Here is a 20,971-nt window from a genome sequence, read left to right on the forward strand (position 1 = left end):
TTTTTAAATGTTCAAAAACATATAATCAGAATGTTGTTACTTTCTCTTTAAGAAAGATTGGGTTGATTTGATGGCCTGGACACAGTGCTGAAGGGCATTAATTTACTACTGAACAAGGACATAATGTGACACATGAATGTAGCATACCAGGCGGCAATCACAAAAAGACCAGTGAGTAAATAGAGCTATGTTAAAAAAGAGTAAATAAATGCACTGATAATCTGGTAAAACATGGTCCTTAATTTTGACCCTTTGTCCTGAACTTTTTACAGTTCTGTCCAGAATTTGCTTCAATGCCAGGTGGTCTCCCTATATCACACGGTTCAAACTGTTAAGCGAATGCTTAAGATGTATGCAAAAATATCCATTTAGGTGCTTAGATCACACGAGTACTGGACGTTTCCATATAATCCAAGTTTTTATCGATACTTTATACTTACATTTAATATCCGCAAACAAACAAGGTACAATTACTGATTTCCATCGTTTCCGCATTGTTAGGTTTCAGCGAACCGTAAGAGACAGAACGGCAGTAATGCGCGTATCGCGTATCTTAAATTTCGCTTTAGCTCCGAACGGTAACGGTTCCATACTACTTTCACTTTATGACAGTTTAACACAAACATATCCACCTGTGGCAACAGCAAAACGCAAAAGAGCGCACTGGGGAATAAATATTTCAGCTGTGTTCGCGCTCTTTGACTAAAACTACGCAGCCGCAGAACACACACAAACGGAAATCGTTAACCCGCAGCCCCCAAAGCGGAACCAGAAGGAGCCCTGTGCAGCGTACTTCTTCTGCGCGTGAGATGTTTTAGAAGGGAAAACGAGTTCAGCTTGTCCCAGCGGCTGTAGGTTTGTTTGGTCAGTCTTCCGATCATTGCTTCTAGCAGACTTGTTTTTATTCTGGCTGTTTGTATACAGTGAATTCTCCCAGGCTTGGAATCGAAGCTGTAGTAGAAAAGCTTAAGTGCAGGGGATGTTTGAAAAATTACACAGCTATAAATAAAATGTCACGGAAGCAGAAGAACAGCGCGCATTTGCAGTGTGCTGGTGGCTGAAGCGGGCGGCCATTTTAAAGTGGCGTTATGTATTTGACGGTATAGCGGAAAACGTTCTATTGTGACTGATCAGACTTACATTTCAGAAGAGTGCATTCTCAAATATGTCGTATATTTAGGGATTAAGATTGCTTGTGAGTTTAATCAAATAGTTAGGATTAATTATGAGGCTTTGCTTGGACTGTGTGTAGTTCTGTTGTGTAAATGGCAATGTTTACTCATTAGCGTTTAGGTCAATACAACATTAACAAGTTACCTGCATTTCTTTGATTATTTTCGATCCGTCAAATTATTGGCTCCTAATTCCTTTTAGCTGGGGTTACGGGAGAGCTATCACGGTTATGAAACTACCTTTATGCAAAAAAGGTTTGTTTGACACCCCCATACTTTAGATTTCACCAAGTCATCCGTGGGGAAATGTTTGAGTACTTCGCAGAAGAATGTGACAGAAACACACCATCTGTTTATACCTGCAGAAGAAAACATGCCTTTTAAGAGTTTTTGATTCTAACTAGTGCTAGCGGGTGAAGATTATGATAATGATACGTGCTTGTGCTATGTCAGAACCAGTTCAGGGGGCGCAGGGCAGGCAGTGGCTTCTGGGCTACAACCATGCTGGATGGATTTGTCTGTCCCTGGCACATGAGGTCTGTACTAGGCATAGTCTTTCTGCATTTGACTCTCTGGGCAGCTGCCAGGCTTATTGGAGGGGAGAGAGAGATATAGAGACTCAGAACTTCGAAAGCACCAGACTGAATAATGTACTCGCTAAACCTGTGCTGTCTTAGTAGAAAGAGAAGTACTTGGATAGCATAGCAATATGAAATACTACACATAGGATAAGGGGTAAGGGGCTTCATATACAGGATTACGGAGTTTCCTAGAGGGCATTAATCATTTCCTATGGCTCCCAATCCAACCAGAGTGATCTGGGGCTGTTACAGTTCCTGCCCCACTGCAGCATTGTAAGAAATTGGGCTTCTCAAGCAACAGCCATAGTTCTTGTCAGAATGAACCACAATAGTCACTAAATTATCCTGTGCTTAACCTGCCGATGGCTTGACATGAAAGCAGTAAGGCTTACTTAACTTAGAGGCACTGTATGAAATATTTATGCAGTATGCAAACAGTAATAACGTGAAAGCATAACACGAGAAAAATCCCAAACATATTTAGAAAAATATTATAACTTTTAATAAATAAACAGACCAAAACAGCATAAATCCAATAAGAAGGACCAGAAATATGCAATTTGAAAGTTTTAAGTAGGTATAGGCCTTACAGTAGTGAAAAACAAATTTAGGAGGTCTTCACTACCAGGACATGTAAAACTTAAAAACACATCTAACTTTTGAAATACAATGGACTCTGTCCTATTGGCTGTTTAAAGCATACTTTAGGTGTAACTTAAATGTATTAAATAGGAAGCTTTATGCCTGGCAATAGATGCATTTTGCCTTGTCTAATTGACAGTTTAAAACTGCACTACAGGCTGCAATGGCGGGCCTGAGACATGTTTTAAAGGGCTACTGTAGTGGGTGGCACAATGAGTGTTGCAGGCCAACTAGTAGCATTTCATTTACAGGCCCTGGCCTGTAGTACTATATACTAGGGACTTGCAAGTAAATTAAATGTGCCAATCAGATGTAAGCTAGTTTTACCAGGTTTTAGGGAGAGAGCACTTTAGCACTGTTTAGCCGTGGTAAAATGCACAGAATCCTACAAACCAACAAAAATGGGTTCAGCGAAGGAAGGAAGTGAAGGGAAAAAGTTTCAGTTGACCTTGCAGATAGGGTCAAGTCCAACAAGTTCTCTTAGCAAAAGGGCTGCAATTCCCACAAAATTACAGTCACCTCGTAGTAAAGAAAACGTAGGAATAAGTGTTGCCACAGTTGTGGGTTCACTATCCGGCTTATGCGGGCAATTGCATTCAATATATATCTTGCAGAAGCGTTCATGCTGGCAATCGTTACTACTTTCAGTGTGCAGCTCTATGCCTGTAGAACAAGAAACAGTCTCTCAACATGTCCTCTTGTTTATCTGTGAGAATGTGCGCAGCGCTGCCATTGTCGTGCATGCCTCAAAGTCACATGGGCGGCGTCTTTCAGTAGGTGCTGCATCATGAATGCTGCCCTGCTTTTATGATCTAGTTGCTTTCCCTTCCCAGATAGCATGTATCTAGGTGTTAGATAAACCTTTAGTGTACCATCATGGGCACAGACTTTTAGGATACTGACTATCAGACTTACACCAGTCCTGGATCACAGCACCTCTTTGAGTTCTCTCAGTAGCACGCCCTTGATTGGTCAACAAGAGCTTGGAACTGGAACAAAGTGGAGTAGCTTAGCCCCACCTTTATATTGGTTTTCCAGACAGGGGATGTTGATCAACTGTTTAAAATCCAGCAACCAGTTGAAGTTTCTCCTTTTCAGATTTCATTTTCTGGCTTCAGTACAGACACTGATTTTGTGCAATGTAATGTTTTGTGTAGGTACTGATGATACTGGCTCCAGGCTGGAGAGTCCCAAAACATGAACACAATAAAAAGTGTTAAGTCTGTATCTTGCTGTCATTGGTCTCTCTCAAGTAGGGCTCGTGGGAAAGACAGAAGGGTAGGCCCTGCCTAGAATCTTAACATAGTCTTAAAAGAAACTGCCCACTCACTCAGTTACCTCTGAAGACCTGACTGACCATCATGTAAGCACTCTTAGCTAGCATGCTGGACTATGGCAATACTCTCCACGCCAAACATCAGACCCCTCCTGAAGAAGTCCTGAGATGACCCCAGCGACCACAAGAACTACCAGCTGATCTTCTTGCTCACATACTGAGCCAAAGTACTTGAGAAGTCCATCAACCAACAGCTCACCGACCACCTAGGACGGAACCACCTACTCAGCGCATCACAATCAGGTTTCTGGGCCAACTATAGCACCAAGACCATGCTCATCGCTACAACAGATGACATGAGACGCCCTCTTGACCAAGAGGAAACAGTAGTTTTGATTCTCCTTGTCCTGTCTGCAGCATTCGAAACCATCGCCCACCACATCCTCATCGACACACTCCACAACATCGTTATCCAACAACACGTCCTCAAGTGGATCATCTCATTCCTCTTAGGACGCACCCAGAGCATCCGTCTACCTCCGCTCTCAAGAACATCATATGCGGCGTGCCCCAAGGATAATTTCTCAGCCCCACTTTGTTCAGCATATACATGGCCCCTCTCATGGACATCGTCCGATTCCATTGACTCAACAACATCTCCTATGCCGACTACACTCAGCTCGTCCTTTTGCTCACCAAAGACCCCTCCAATTCCAAAACCAACTTCCGCAATGCCATGGCCAATGTAGCCAACTGGATGAGACAGCTGCCTCAGTTTGTACTCTGACAAAACCAAGGTACTGATCTTCGGAAAGAACACCTCAGCTTAGGGCCACAGCTGCTTGCTGGAAGGACTTGGACCCACTCCCACACCAACTGACCAGGCTCGCAAACTTGGTATAATCCTGGACAACTGACCATGAAACAAGTCAACGCTGTCGCCTCCTCCTGATCCACACCCTCTGCATTCTCTGCAAGATCGTCATATGGATCCCAGAAAGATCGTCGTACAAGCCCTCATCACCAGCCACCTCAACTACGGCAATGCACTCTACATCGGTATCTCCACCCAGCTCCTCAGAAGACTTCAGACAATACAGAACACAGCAGCCATACTCATCCTGGATGTCCCCAAGCGTACCCACATCACTTCTCACCTCAGGAAACTCCACCGGCTCCCTGTCTCGAAAAGATGCCAGTTCATGACGCCCTCACATGCCTATTAAAGTCCTCCACAAACAAGGACCTTCCTACATCAACCACCGGCTGAACTTCCATCTCCCCTCGAGACACCTGCGCACCACTTCACTCACCCTCGCACACGTCCCCACATTCATTGAACCCGTGGCGGGGGCCGCACATTGTCCTACATCATCACCAAACCCTGGAATGACCTCCACCTCCAAATGGCACCCTCCCTGGCAGACTTCAGAAAGCAACTCCAGGTCTGGCTTTTTGACGCAGGCATAGCAACCTCAGTGCCCATATGCTGTTAGGGGTGACAGTGCTGCGCTTAAAAAAAGACTGAGCGCCAAACAACTTCTTCACAGAATCCAGACCACCTCGAACACTGCTGCAAGACTCGTACGCTACCTCCAATGTTGCACCCACATCACACTGCACATCAGGAAGCATCACTGGCTCCCAAATTTGCAAGCACAGCCAATTCAAACTTCTAACGGGCTCATAGAAAACCCTACACAACACAGGACCAGAATACCTGAACAGGCACATACACTTTTGCCAACCCACCAGACGCCCATCCTCTGCCTCACTCACACACTTTTCCTGCATCTGCAAAAGCAAAGCTGAAGGTTGTTCATTCTCCTACATCGCATTTAAGGCATGGAACAACCTCCCTCTATGCATCAGAGCCTCCTCCTCACTTCTTGAGTCCCCCAAGAAGTGGAAAACCTGGCTCTTTCTATAAGCACTTTGGGGACCACAAACCTACACACCTGCCCAAGTATCTGGATGCCCTCTGGGGTGATTAGTGCACAATACAAATCAATATAACATAACTCCCATTCCCTTACTATCCACCAAATGGCAGTGTTCAATAAGCAGTCCCAAGCCTGATAGAATTTCTAAAGGTAACCCTGTCTCCATACTCCCTCACTTCAGGGTCTGGGGCTTCTCCCAGAATGAAGGCATAAAACGTCTACTTTCTGTGGATGTTGTAGCCCATACTCCACCCGATGCCATGTCATACCAGGTGTCATCTAGAATGGATCCCGTTTGGTCCCAGCAACCATGCCCCCACCATACTGTGGGCCATACCAACATCCATACACCTGCATGCAGTATGCACCCAGGTTATCAGCATATGGGTCTAGTTGTTACATCAAGCGAAACTTTACACAAGTGAGACCAGTAGTCCTCTAACTCCCTCGAACCAGTAAAGTAGCCTGTTCACTACTGTCAATTACAAAAACAGTATGCTGCTGACACAATTTCTTGTATATGAATAAGGGCATGGACAGTTTTCCCAAGTTATCATAGAGGGCACGGTTGATGCATCCTTCCGTGTCATAGAACAGGTTCTAGACACTGTAATTACCATGGACAGACCTAGGCTTCAAATTATATGCTAAATTAGCATGTCAGCTGGGCCAGCAAAAAGTCAGGATACAAGTTTCACATGCAGTAAGGGGTACATGTCCATTTATCTTGCAGGGGGCATTCCTGTCCCAGCAGGCTGTATTGCAGGCTTGGTGTAAGAGCTTTGGTAGGCCTAGATTTTGTCTTTAAACACCTCTGAGGGGGCATCTTTTTTTCCAGATATTTTCAGAGATTCAAATATGCAAGAATTGGGGGCAGAAAGTGCATACAATAGTGGGGAAATTGTTTCAGGATTGGTAATAGTACAGCATTTAGTGAATTAAGAAAAAATATGAGATATGCCAAAAAGGCTTGTTTAAATACCTAGATTTCAGGTCTTTCTGTTTATAATATCAGCCTAAAAGAAAGTAATTTAAATAAGATTAATTTATTGAGACATTTACCAAAGGATAAAGAAGTTATTAATATTAAAGTTCTCTATCAATTATTATCTTTACTGGTGAATGATCGTTAGAGCAATTGGCACTGAAATGATCCAGTAAGCTAAACATTGAGGTGTCAGTTGATAGATTGATACACTGCTTTGTTTAGGACAGGAGGTCTTTCTGATAACTTAAATCTTCAACAGTTAAAGATAATACATATGTAATGCTATATACCATTTGAATTTGTTTGGCTAGAAGTGTCAGATTTATTCTATATGCAAGTTGAACGAAGTTGACGATGTACATGTTTGTCACTTGTAAAGCTTAGAGAAGATTCTGAATGGAAATTAAGGCTTAACTGAATGACAAACTCTGATATTAACAGCACAAACAATTTTGCTTATTGTTGGTGATAACATACAACAAGGAGTCTCAATGCGCTGTGATTTGTGTTTATGTGTATTGCTAAAGTGTGGACTTGCCAGGACATCCAAAGAAAGATCAATGGTTGGTCTGTCTATGTGCAGTCTATGGACTAGAGGTATCTATGTATCAGACAGAAGGACTGAAGGGATTGACGTCTCTACACACCATCTGTGACTCCCTTAATGACTAAACTGGTAGATGTGACCATAACCACCTCCACCCTAGTCCTTGGGAGGCCTTGCAAAGCCTTACAATGGGTGAGACTTGAGTGCGGTTCATCTGCCTATTCCCTTTCTGGCATGAGATGTGGAACATATTTATCCAGATGATATTAGTACCTTGTGTAATGGGCCTGGGTAGCAAAATAATATTGCTCTAAGTCAGGCACTTCAAATCTGAATCTGTCGTATATGAATGTTAGTATGTCCTGATGTATTCTTTGTATCCTGTTAGCCCAGATAAGCAGCATTAAAAGGGTTTTAATGTTTCTGAATCATGCAGACCTCTTGTCCCCTTAAGGTAATTGAAAGAAACATGTAGCACTTAAAAAAAACTTAATAAACCATAAGAGTGAGCATGAAAGTAAGACTAAATTTACATGTACAGTTTCATAGTTCTGTTACCTCTACAAACCTTCCTTGTTGCAGGACTTACCAATTGAAGTGTGTCCGCCTCTTCACAGACACACTCTGGCTTAGCAGAAACTGAAAAAACTAGCCTCGGACCATTCCCTTTCTGACAGTCCATAAAGGCCCAGCCGAATTGTCATAGCGTCCTTGCTCTCCCATCTCTTGCCACACTAGCCCTGGGTCTGGAGCAGCAGTCTCTGCACTGCTGAATAGAGACCTTGGATTCTATGCTTTGCCCTGGTCCCAGAAGGAAGGGGAGAGGCAGTGGGGCCTTCCTGTTCTGCGCTTCCAGGAGAAGTTGCTACCCTGCTGTCAATTCTTCCTTGCATTTCTCACGGGGCGACATAAAGTTGGTAGGTGATTCAGGGCAATTCCCTTTATTTTCTTTTTACTTATACTTCGAAAATATATGCAAGCATTTTATAGAGTTACTGTGGCCTAATGGTGAAAGTGTATGACTCTTGCTTAAAAAAAAAAAGTAGAGGGTTTGAGTCCTTTTGTGACCATGCTGATGTGTGTGTGAGATTGGGAATCGGTTCATTTGTAAACAGTCCCAGTGCCTGTTGAAATAAGTTAAATGAGAATCTGCAATTAGGAATTGCGTTTGACGCCTTCCCCTAGGATCTAATGAAGTTTAACATTTATATAATCTAGGCATCTGTGGAGATAGTGTTTTTTTTTTTGCTGTGGAGAGTTACAAAATTGTTAACTTTTTAGACTGAGGCTTAAGTGGTCCCTCTGAGCATAACTTGTCTCTTTGATGTCCTTCTGAACTGTTACTGCTGTTGAGGGATTTTAATTATCACTATTAGGGGTGTGAAATTTAATAAACTATCTACTTGTTCATGGGACTCGATGCTTTACAAATCTACTTGCCCAGGGACACAATCCACTTGTCCCTTTGGTGCCACGTAATGTATCGATAAATTATGGCAGCAATCTCATTATGTAAGAGCTCTGATAATAGCCTCTCTGATTATGCCAGGACTAATACTATAGTAGGGCTTGAATACTAGCAATTCTTGCATTTTGCTACCTTTCCAGAGATCTACATACTGGGGCTGGAGGTAGCATTAAGCAATAGTTCCAGTGTAGGAATGTGCTTTGGAGTCTGTGCAAACCTACTAACTTGCATGCTTTAAGGATTTTCACCAGCTCTTTTCTAATCTTTTCCTAAACTGCAAAAGGCTGGAAATTTACTCCAGCAAGGGTAGAAATAAAAGTTCTTTCATGGTTGGGGAAAAATGGTTGGAGGGAAAGTGAACTTTTAAATGCTCAACAGATTTTCGCATGAGGAAAATCTGCACATGCATATTTGCTCCTGCTAAAAAGCAAATATTTTCCTAGGAGTCCGATATCCTGGCCTACTTCTGTAAATTGTGAATTCATGAAAGCTGTAAATCTTCACTAATGCAAGGGCATATATCAAGGGTGTGCTTAAGAATTGGGCCCCTAATTAGGTCTTAAGTAAAGGAAGACCTCTTTTTTTTTTTTTTTTTTTTTTTTTTTTTTTTAAATCTCTATCTGTAGACGGCTTCACTGTGAGTGGAAGCATTTTGCTCTTTCACAAGGAGCATATCGGCACACAAAGTAGTTTTACTTGGTGCCAGGAACTACTGTGGAAAGGTGTCATTTTTTTAGACCAAAAAATATTATTGCTTTTTGCCAAAGTTTGTTATAATGCTTGAGGGCCTGCCAGCTCCCGCAGCGATACAATTTTACAAAAAACATGTAATAGCAAGACACTCATTGACAAAACCAAAAGGCAGACCAACAATGTCAGACCTATTGACTTTGCCAATGATTGTTTATTTTCATGTTTCCCATAATGTTGTTGAAACGGGTTGCACTGATTTTCCATTTTGAATATTTTTGGGGAATACTAGCATGCATCAACACATTTTAGTAGCTGATGCTTCACAGTAGTTTAGGAATTTTTTTTTTCCTAGTTGCATTTTTTGTGAACCTTTAATTTCAAAGTAAAGGCTCGCCAATCTTGCTTTCAAGCTTCTCCAGATATTTGCGTCTAATCAGAGAGTACACTGGGAGCATTAAACTTAGCATGTTGTTAAACTTTGCAAAGTGTGCAGTGGTCCCATTATACACATTTATAAACTGGGACTACTGCCAGCAGTGAAGTCCAAACTTACATTTCCTTAGAGCGCTCACCCTAATATTAAAGGCTTTGCATTAAATGAACCATAAATACAAATTCCGACAGCATTAAAATATGGACACAAGTATAACTTTAACTACAAACAATATCCTTCCCTGATCCATAATGTGGTTCTCTAAACTGGCAGCTTAAAGGTTTGTGCTGCAGAGGGTTTGGCCTACTTGTCCTAAGGACAAAATAAACATGAACACTTGTTGCCCTTAATCTAAAACAAAATGTCCTGAAAGTTGAGCTATAAGAATTCCACACCCCTGGGTAATGACACATTGTTAAGCTTCCCTTTGTCAAATCATTACTCAGAGACACATTTCAGATGTTTTCAAATTCCTCTTGTAGTGGTCTTGAAGAGTTAACTTTTTACAGTTCAGCTACCAGCATAAATGGATATTATTCTTTATGCAGTTATTCTATTTTGGATCTGGGTTAGATATTGGTTCTAAAATCTGAGTATTACTTTTGGCTATCAGGTTTGCTGTGGTGCACCTTACCCATTCTGGTGAATTAGATTTTGATCCATTTTGATAGCTTGTCCTTAGCATTTTTTTTATCGGAAAATTACAGTTCGGTCATTAGCTTCTCATGTTCAATACGGTGCATGCATTGATTAGTAGTTAATTTTAGAATGATTTTGTTCCTTAACGGCTGCTTATAGTCACTTTAACTTTTTTCAAAGGTTCTCGATAGTCTTGAACTGATTACACTTGTTGCTGTGTTTTGAAGATGGGTTTTAGGACAATACTGCTGTAATGACTGTGAGCATTCTTTCGGATTATGGAATCATTTTTTTTCTTTATTAATCATAACTCCTTTATGTCTATGCTGTATTTAGAGCTTGGGGTGTTTAATCCGTTCTTTAAACACCTGTTATATTCCCTGCTGGGCACAGGTTGTGAAGATTTAATCAGGATGCTTTCTGGTTTCTATGAGTACTCTCTGTTGAGATTTGGTTGTGGATTGATTGTGGTTAATAGATATTCCTCTTTTCCCAGTCACTGGGCTTTGCGGTGAGGATAATAGAACCTGGTTGATTTACTTTCCTTCTGTTTTTTCTGGGCATGGATACAGGGAGAACTAACTCATAAACTTTTCATTCCTGAGTGTTCACTGTGAATTTTATAATTTGTGGGTTAATCCTTTGTTTTCTTTTATGGCCCTGGCTAGGTTTGTTCTTGAGAGCCTAGATACAGGTGACTTTTTGGCTCATCTAAATGTTTCTGTTTTGGATGATGGAGTGTTGAACGGTAGCCACTATAACTTCTGTGAGTGTCCATGGCCACATGAAATATGTGGATTCATTTTCGGCCCATCAGGTGTTTTGCAGTTCTGTGGGGATTGGGGTTTGAGCTGTTAGAACTTTGTCACCTTGCCCATCACTGGTACTTCATGCAGGTATGAAAGATGGAAGTTTGGCCAGTTTTGGTTTTGGTGGTTTATCTTGGTTCCCTTTTAGGCTCCTTGCGAGGCTTGGGGCTTGAACAGTCAGTACCTGGTGACTAAGCTTCCACCGGTGATTTCAGATGCAGGGGTGTGGCGTTTAATACAATATCTACTTGTCCTTTGGACATGTTGCTCCATAAATCTACTTGTCCTGTAACGAAATCCACTTGTGCCTTTGGTGCCATGTAGTGTGGCGACAAATCATGGCAGCAGTCTCATTATATAGGGGCTTTGATAATAGCCTCTCTGATTATACCAGGGCTCATCCTATAGTAGGGTTTGAATACTAGCAAATTCCTTATTTTGCCCCCTTTCCACAGATGAACATACCTAGGCTGTCGATAGCAGTCAGCAATAGTTCCAGGCTTGGTGTGCCCTTTTGAGTCTGTGCAAACCTACAAACTTGCTTGTTTTAGGAATGTTTACCAGCTCTTCTTCAATTATTTTCCACACTGAGAAAGTTGGACATTTGGGGAAAAGGTCATTGGAGGGAAAATTAACATAAATATTTGATTGAGCTAAAATGTAGTTTATAAATATTTTCTAAGAGTACCAGTTCCTTTCCTTGTCTAGAAATACTTTGTAACTCATGATTCGTAAATCTGCACTAATGCAAGGACATATACCATGGGTGCACTTTTGTGACTTCCTTTACGAATTTGGCCTCTAGTTAGGTCTGGAGTTAACCAAAACATTTTTTTTTTTTTTTTAATTACAATTCTGTCTCTCTTGCTCTGTCTATTGGCTGGCTTTACATGAGTGACAGCATTGGGCTCTTTCACAAGGAACCAAAAGTAGTTTAGTTCAATGCCAGGAACTAATATGGCAATATGTGCTTTTTGAGACCAAAAAATATTTTTGCTTTTGCCAATGTTTGTAATAGTAGTGAGGGCCCGGCAACTCCCGCAACAATAAAGTTTTACAAAACCCATGTTAAAACATGACACGCATTGACAAAAACAAAAAGATGAAGACCAGTGTTTAACCTACTGACTTTGACAATGCTTGTTTATTTTTATGTTTCCCGTAATCATGTTGAAAGTGGTTACACTGATTTATCAATTTTTTTCTTTTAAATACTAGCATGCATTAATACATTTTAATAAGTGATGGTTCAAAGAAATGGCACCTAAGATTTCATAGCAGCTTGGCAAAACGTTTTTTTTTTCTCATTGCGCTTTTTAAAATAAATATGAAAACTTGTTGTCCTTGACCCGAACAATAGGTCCTGGTCGTCGGGTAATAGGAATTCCACACCCATACAGATGGGTTTCTAAGGTAGAGAGTTGGCTGATATTTGTTTTGGTATTTTTTCCTGATTCTCCCTTAAGCTTCTTGATGGGCTGGGGTTTGAGTGGTGAGGACAGGGACATCGTGAACCCCCGCTTTAGCAGCTACAGTGGGGATGGAGTTCTTGATGGGCCTTTTCTCTCTGAAGCTTGGCAGACAAAGGGTCATCATTAATGTTACTGGGTGGGTAAATGAGTGAAAGGAAAGCTGGATGGATGTGTGCGTGGATGGATGGGTGAGTGAAAGGGTGTATGGAGAGATGGTTGGATGAATCAATCTATCAGACAGGATTTATAGAGCGTGGCTAATCACCCATGAGGGTATCCAGGTACTGAGAACATAACTGATGTGGGGTTCAGTTGAATAGCCATGCCTTGAGTCCTCTCCTGAATTCCAGAAGAGAGGATGAGCTCTGGAAGTGAAGGGGGAGATCATTCCAGGATTTGGCCACGAGGTACGAGAAGGAGCGTCCTCTGCTGTTGCATTGGCGGATGCAGGTGGTATGTGCGAGGGAGAGGGAAGTGGAGTGCAGGTGTCTGGGGGGGGGGTTTGGTGGACGTTTTGGTGACGGTTGAGGCATGAGCCTTGAGGGACCCCGCAGATGATGTTCTTGGGTTCCAAAGTGAAAGGTGGTAGGCGGATTCTCTGCGTCCTTCCTGTAGGAGGGATGCAATCCATTTGAGGGCGTCTCCTTGTATTCGGATGTGATGAAGCCTCATGATAAGCCTCTTGTGATGAAGCCTCTTGATGGGATATGGTGTTTAATGTTGCTGAGAAGTCAAGGAGGATCAGGGCTGCTGTTTCTCCTAGGTCGAGGACGTTTCTGATGTCATCAGTGTCAGCGATCAGGACAGTTTTGGTGGTATGGTTGGTGCGGAATCTGGATTGGGAGGCGTAGAGAAGATTGTTGATTTATCTAGGTGTTCTGTGAGTTGATGGTTGATGGCCTTTTCAAGGACTTTGGCAGTAAAGGGTAGCAGACCGATGGGATGGTAATTCTTGAGATTGCTTGGGTCGGCGCCTTCTGTGTCTTTCCATACTTGGGGGAAGGTGGTCATGGTTATGGATGAGCTGAAGATGGCGGTGACTATGCTGCTGATAATGTTGCTCCCGAGGTTGAAAATGTGGTTGTGGCAGGGGTTTGTGGGTGCGCCTGAGTGGACAGAGTTCATGATGGCTTTGGGTGTTTTGTGTGTTGAGCTGGTCCCAGCAGTGAACAGATGGTCGGAGATAGCATTGGGGTTTGCATCCGTGGGAGCAAGGAGGCTTAGTGTGTCGGCGGCAGTGGGTTAGGGTTCAAGGTTTTGTAGATGGTGGAGAACTGGTTGTGGAAGAAGTCCACCAAGGTGTCTCGGAGTTCAGGAGAAGAGGTGATGATGTTTTCAGTGGATGAGTGAAAAGATGGATGAATGTAAAGATGGAGAAGTGAAAGGATAGATGCATACTTGGTCGATGGGAGAAAGGGTGGATGAATTAGTGGATGGATGGCTGATTGAAAGGGTGGGTAGATGGCTGAGGGAAAGGGCGGATGAATGGGTGGATGTTTGAGTGAAAGGGTGGATGAATTCATGCAAGTTGGAGGGAAGGGTGGGTGAAAGGGTAGATGGAGGAGTGAAAGGATGGATGAGTGAAAGGGTGGATAGATGAGTGAAAGGGGGGATGGATGGATGGCTGCAGTGAAAGGGTGGATGGATGAGCGAAACAATCAATGGACGGTTGAAAGGATGAATTGAGAGACGAATGAGAGAAAGGATGAATAGGTTTAGAGATGGATGGGTAGGTTTGGACAGGGATATTGAGAACTCCCCCCTCCACTTTAGAAGCTACAGGGAGAGTGGAGCTCTTGACGGGCCTCTTCTGTGTGTAATTCAGCAGAGAAAGGCTCATAAATAACGTGAAAGGGTGGGTGAATGAGTGGAATGAAGAGTGGTGGATGGATGTGTGAGTAAAAAGGTGAATAGATTGATGAGTGTTAGAAATGGGGTCTCTGGTTGGCAGTCAGTTTGCACTCTGCCCAAGCAGGGACCCTCACTCTAGTCACCTGTTTAACCCCCGCCCACCCCGTAGGTAGCTTGGCACGAGCAGAAAGGCTTACCCCAGAAGCAATGTGTAAAGTATTTGTACCAACACACACAGTAATAAAGTGAAAGCACTACAAAATGGACACCACACTAGTTTAGAAATATAGGTAATATTTATCTAAATTAAACACCAAAACGACAAAAATCAACATACACAAGTCAAAATATTAATTTAAAAAAGATTAAGAGTCTTAATCCTTAGAAAACAGTGAGAACGCTGTTTTTACACAAAGTACCTGGTTTGCGTTAAAAATAAAGCCGCACGGGTGAGTGTGCGTCGGAAAAGTCAGCAATGCGTTGATTCCTTACTCGCAAGTGAGGCCGTGCGCTGTTTCCTTCTCCGGTCGGGTTGGTGATGTCGTTTTTCTATCTCCCAAGAGACCGATGCATCGATTTCCAGATGGGCACCTCAGAACCAGGCAGGCTTTGCTACGGTTTTTCACACCCAGCAATGTTGCCTGGAAATCCTGTTGCACGGTGTCAGGAAAACTGCACTGTGTAGGGTTTTGCGTCATTAGCAGCAGCCGCTAGCTAATGTCATTTCTCCAGCCGCGATATATCTATCTTCCAGCCGCGATGCAGGCGGCGCGTCGTTTATCAGCCGCTTTGCAGATGATGCATTGAAAAGTTCCCAGCACGGGAACTTACCTGTAGGTATTTACCTGCTAGCAGACTGGAGCCAGAGCACCTCTAGTCTCCATAGATGCCTATGTTATTTGGGGCCCCTCTTTGACCTCTGCACCTGACCGGCCCTGTGCTGCTGGTGCTGGGTGTTTGGGGTTGACTTGAACCCCCAACGGTGGGCTGCCTATGCCCGGGAGACTGAACTTGTAAGTACTTTACTTACCTGCTAAACTAACTTGTACTTACCTCCCCCAGGAACTGTTGATTTTTGCAGTGTCCACTTTTTTAAAATAGCTTATTGCCGTTTTTGACAAAACTGTGTACATTACGGTTTTACTTCAAAGTTCCATATTTACCTATGCCAAGTACCTTACAATTTATGTACTTGCTTCAATTCTTAATCTTGTGGTTCTAAAATAAATTAAGAAAATAATATTTTTCAATATAAAAACCTTTTGGCCTGGAGTTAAGTCTTTGAGTGTGTGTTCTCATGTATTGCCTGTGTTTGTACAACAAATGCTTAACACTACCCTCTGATAAGCTTACTGCTTGACCACACTACCACAAAATAGAGCATTAGTATTATCTAATTTTGCCACTGTCAACCTCTAAGGAGAACCCTTGGACTCTGTGCACCCTATCTCTCACTTTGAGATAGTTTATATATAGCCAACTTCCTACAATAAGCTAGAGGGATGATGAATGAGTGAAAGGGGGGATGATGGATGGATTCAGTGAAAGGGTGGATAGATAGATCAGCAAAAGCATGGATGACTGCGTGAAAGGGTAGATGGGGCGATGGATTAGTTTGAATGATTGGCTTGGTAATGGATGCATAGGCTTTGAGATGGATGGACGGATGAATGGACACGGTGGTGAAAGACTCAATGATGGATTAAAGAATAATTTGATGCAGAATGTAAAAGTGAAATGGTGAATATCTGTGGGTGGATGGAAGGATGAATGGATAGATGCTTTGATGGATGAGGCAAGAGAGCTCTTCTGTGCAAGGCACAATGGCTTGCTTTGCTTGCTTGGTGCCATAAGTAATTTGGTTCAAAGTGAGGGGTATTTTAATTTTCTGGCTACTCCCTTTGGTGAAGACATTGCCACTTAGTTTCCACAAGTATTTTCAGCCGGGCTTTCAAGGTGGAGAGTTAGTTGAGATTTGTTTTGGTGATTTCACATAGCTCTTTCTTTGGCAACTGGCTGGGCTTGGGGTTTGAGGTGTTAGCTACTAGACTGTTTGGCTTTCACTAGTATTTCCAGCTGGGCATTTCAGGTGGAGAATTGGGTAATATTTGTTTTGGTGGCTTACCCTGGTTCGCACTTTTTCTATTTTATTTATTTATTTATTTATTTGAGAGTATTCTATAGCGCTGGCAAGACCGAGGGGGTATCAGAGTGCTTTACAACAGAATAGAAAATAAACATAAGGAACACATATGCAAAGTCAAGAGTCCCATTACAGAATGATAATACAGAGGGGTTCTCATGAATAGAAGGGTAGCGATCCGAGGATGGTGGGGTGGGGAGTGAGAGACCCTTATTGATGTGAGGGTTGGTTTAGGAGGTATTCTTTCAGTAGCTTCTTGAAGGTCAGATGGGAAGGGTTCAATCTGATGTGAATGGGTAAGGAGTTCCATATTCTCTGAGCGTTGTTTGAGAAGGAGCATGACCGAGTGTTTTGCTTGTTAGATTTCGGGAGGAGGAGGAGGAGTGAGTTTGTGCTTTTCCGAGATCTGGTTTGACCAGCTTTCACTAGCTTATTTGCGAGGTATTCAGGTTTCCCAGTGTGAAGGGCTTTCTGTGTTAGGCAAGCAGTGCGGAACAGGCAACGGGCCTCAATCGGGAGCCATTTGAGACTCCTCAAGGCTGCGGAGATGTGGTCAAATATTTTAATTCCCATCACTAGTCTGCCAGCTGCATGAAGAGTGGACCTCATAGGGGCGAGTCGGGATTTGGCCGTGCCAGTGAGGATGGAGATCCCATAGTCTAGTCTTGAGAGTGCCAGTGCTTGAGTGGCCTGTTTGAGGTCATCCTGGGGAATGAAGGATTTGATTTTGTGAAGAAGTTTAAGGCTGAGGAAAGCATTATTAGCGTTTGTCTTGATGTGGTCCTGCATAGTCAGGTTGGAGTCCAGAGAAATTCACAGGGATTTGACCGTGGTAGACGGGGAGAGAGTACATTTGAGTGTGTCAATAGATTTTAGCCATTCTTGCAGTTGAGGAAGATGGTTAGATTTCGAGAGGAGGAGTATTTCTGTCTTGTCGTGATTGAGTTTGAGATGGTTATGAGAGAGCCAACATAGGGCTTCTTTAAGGGTATTGTTCAAACGGTGGATATCTTCTAAGGAGGATAGTTCAATATAGAGTTCTGTGTCATCTGCACAGAGATGGAAGGGGATATTGGCTCGAGTGAGGATAGTGGTAAGAGGGTCCATGTAGATGTTGAAGAGAGTTGGAGAGAGGACAGATCCTTGGGGGACCCCTCTGGTAATTGGGGAGGTGGATGAGGTCGAGTTGAGAAGTTTTACTTGTTGCGTTCGGTTTTTTAAGAAGGAGGAAAACCAGCGGAGGACAGTACCTTCAATGCCTAGTCTCTTTTGGAGGGAGTCGAGAAGAAGTTTGTGGTCGACAGTGTCAAAGGCCGCTGTTAGATCAAGGAAAATCAGTAGGCAGCGTCGGTCAGAGTCAAGAGAGTTGTGGAGGTCATCCACTATGTTAAGGTTGACTGGTTCTGTGCTGCAGCCTTTCCGGAAGCCTGATTGAAGAGGATTGAGGAGGTTGTTGGTATCGATATGTTGGGTTAGTTGTTGGAGAGCACATTTTTCAAGAACTTTGGCCTGGAAGGGAAGGTTGTGGAGGTTGTTCGGGTCGGCTCCTGGTTTCTTTAAAATCGGCGTGATTTGGCCTAGTTTTAGGCAGTCCGGGAACACGCCAGTCTGAAGGGAGCTTTTGATGATCATAGTCCATGTAGGGGAGAGGGACTGGTGGAGTTTTTTTGCCAGGGAGGAAAGGAGGGGATCGGCTAGGTTGGAGGAGGTTTTTGAGGAGGACATAAGTTTGGAGATGTCTGATACCCGGAGGGGTTGGAAAGAACTCCAGCTAGCGGGGGCCGGCAGCTGCGTCTGGATGGGGAGAGTGATTTCAGTTTTGGGGGGCGGGTTGTCCGAGAGGTATGGAGCAGGGATAAAATTGTTAGTGGAAGGAATACGGGGCACAATGTTGGGGGGGGTCCAGTGCTAGGGGAAAGTTCAATCTCAGTGATTTTATCGTTGACGAATTTGGCAAAGTTAACACAAGTGTCCGTGGTAGTGGGTAAGGGGTTGGGAGTAGGTTTGGAAGTTTGTTGTTTAATGATGTTAAAGAGCTCCTTCGGGCGGTTTATGGCTCTGTCCAGTGCATTCTTTCATTATGTATGTGTTTTTTGTAACTTCTCCGTGCACTTCTGAGTTGCTCCAAGTGGGTGGAGGAGGGGTCGGATCTCCAAAGTCTTTCAGTAGCTCTGAGTTGTCTTCTCTCTGAATTGAGGTCATTGTTGAACCAGGCTCTGGATGGGATGGTTCGCAGTCTTTTCAGTTTTAGAGGGGCTAGCTGATCAAGTATGGTAGTTATAGTCGAGTTGTAGTGGGTGGTTAAATCCATCGTGGAGAGGTTGGTCGAAGTGGGTGGGGAAGAAGGGAGGTGATTTTTTTCTTCTAGGGTAGATGGGGGATTTGGCTGACATTTCTTTTCCAACTAAAATATTTTTGGGGATGAGTAGTGAGTTGGGGAATATAGTTGAGATGGAAAAGGATGATGTGATCTGACCAGTCGACAGGAAGGATCTCGTTGACTGTGAGTGAATCTTTATGCGCTATAATTGCATCCAGTGTAGCGCCTTTGATGTGGGTTTGGCCCTTGCAGTGTTGGGAAAGGTTGTTGCTGTGAAGAAGATCATTTAGGGTTTGGATGAGTGCATTGTTGTCATCGTTCCAGCGAAGGTTGAGATCGCCAAAGATAATGAAGTTTGGGTCGGAGAGGGAGCAGTGCGTTATTAGGTCAGCTAGGTGGTCCGCAAAAGGTTGGGTGTTACCAGGGGGGTGGTAGAGAAGGTGGAAGGTCACCTTAGAGTTGTCGCTGGTTTTAGTAGAGGCGTTCAAGTGTTCACAGGAATTGAAAGTGAAAGCTTCTTTAAAATCTATTTCTATGGTATTTTTGTGGATGATGGCAATACCTCCCCCTGGGCGGTCCTTGCTCTCTTTGTTGGAAATAGAGTAGCCAGGAGGGATGAGGGTGTCCATGATCGGTTGCAAGAGTTCGGTTAGCCAGGTCTCTGTGATGAAGGCAATGTCAATGTTATGGTTGAGGATAGCGTCAGCAAGATCCGTAGCGTGTTTGACTGCTGAACTGCAGTATATGAGCATGCAGTTGCTGCGAGGATGGATCTTTGGTTCAGGTCTGGAAGGGAATGGGGGGATATTAACGAGGTGAGCAGGGGGTCTGGGAGAGGGAGGCTGTATATGTTGTCTCCTGAGGCCAGTGATGACCTGTATGTTAGAAGGGGGGGTCAGGGTAGTAAGGGGCGGGTTGTAGGAGAGAGCGAGTTTAGTAGCTTCCTTGTGAGATAAAGGAGAGATTGTTGTTCTTGGTCTCGGGGTGTTTTGAAGAAAGGGTCTAGAGGGGCAGCGGATACTCTGTGAGGAGTTGTTGACCGACGGAGGCGTGAGTGTCTGGGTCGGCACTGGGAGTATCAGTGGGTAGAGGCTTCTCGCTATCTTGTTGATGCCTTGAATGATGAGTTCTAGTTGTGATTCAAGGTTGGAGAGTCGTTCATTGATATTTGTGGAGGGAGAGGGTTTAGGGGTGGAGGAGTGGGAGATAAAGTTCCTCTTAGGTAGGGGCTGGGGCGACTGTTTCAGATGGGATATAGGATCACTAGGCAGAAGGTTAAAGGAGGCTGTTGTGGGGTGAGAGGGTTTAGAATCATGGTAAGGGTTAGAGGTTATGGGGGGCAGGCTTGATGAGTATCTCTACAGTTCAACAAGTTAGGTCTAGAGGAGGGCTGGGGGAGAAGGGGGGTGGGAGGGGAGTCGAGGGGGGTTCGGGGAAAGGAGAATTGTTATGAGGGAAAATCAAGGAAGTTTGAGATGAAACAGAGCAGGAGTTGTGATTGAGAGTTTTGGGGCATGGGTAGGGTGAGAGGGGATAATGGGGTTGAGTGGGTAAGACAAGATGGGGCTGTCGACTCTGGGAACAGGGGGGGCAGGGGGTGGTGTTGGGGGGAATAATAGGGGTGGGGTGGGGTGTTGAGGGGCTAAGGGGGGATAGGGGGAGAGGGAGTGCTGACTTTAGGGAGGGGAATAAGGATTCGAAGGCACAGAGGTTGGAGTCATTTGCTTGAATCATGATGGTTCCATTTCTGAAGATGGAGATGATGACGTTTCCCTGGAAAGCCGGGGAACTGGAGATAGAGAGTTTGCAACTGTATGGGATATTAGTAGTATTGGAGGGGTGGAGGTGAGTAGTGAGGAGGGTGTTCCATTTAGCCGGGTGTTTAGTGAAGAAGATGAAATCTGTCTTTTTTCTGGCCTTTTTGGGCATTGTAGTAAGTGTCCACGAGAAGTAGCTTCGGATGTTGCCTGGTAAGTTTGCGCGTAAAGTTTTTC

At 43.7% G+C, this 20,971-nt stretch overlaps 1 protein-coding gene across 10 annotated transcripts in view; it reads left to right on the forward strand.

Moving 5' to 3' along the window:
* Positions 1-744: 744 nt before the first annotated feature.
* Positions 745-20,971, forward strand: part of MTERF2 (mitochondrial transcription termination factor 2) — a 94,372-nt gene continuing 74,145 nt past the window's right edge. The window contains exon 1 of one of the 10 annotated variants that reach the window (XM_069228375.1): positions 745-864. The gene's annotated coding sequence lies outside the window, so the exon portion shown is untranslated. The remainder of the gene's footprint in view (positions 865-20,971) is intronic. The other 9 variants (XM_069228364.1, XM_069228365.1, XM_069228368.1 and 6 more) reach the window with 9 other exon arrangements.

Source organism: Pleurodeles waltl, chromosome 4_1 (assembly GCF_031143425.1).
Source record: "Pleurodeles waltl isolate 20211129_DDA chromosome 4_1, aPleWal1.hap1.20221129, whole genome shotgun sequence".
Lineage (NCBI taxonomy): Eukaryota > Metazoa > Chordata > Amphibia > Caudata > Salamandridae > Pleurodeles > Pleurodeles waltl.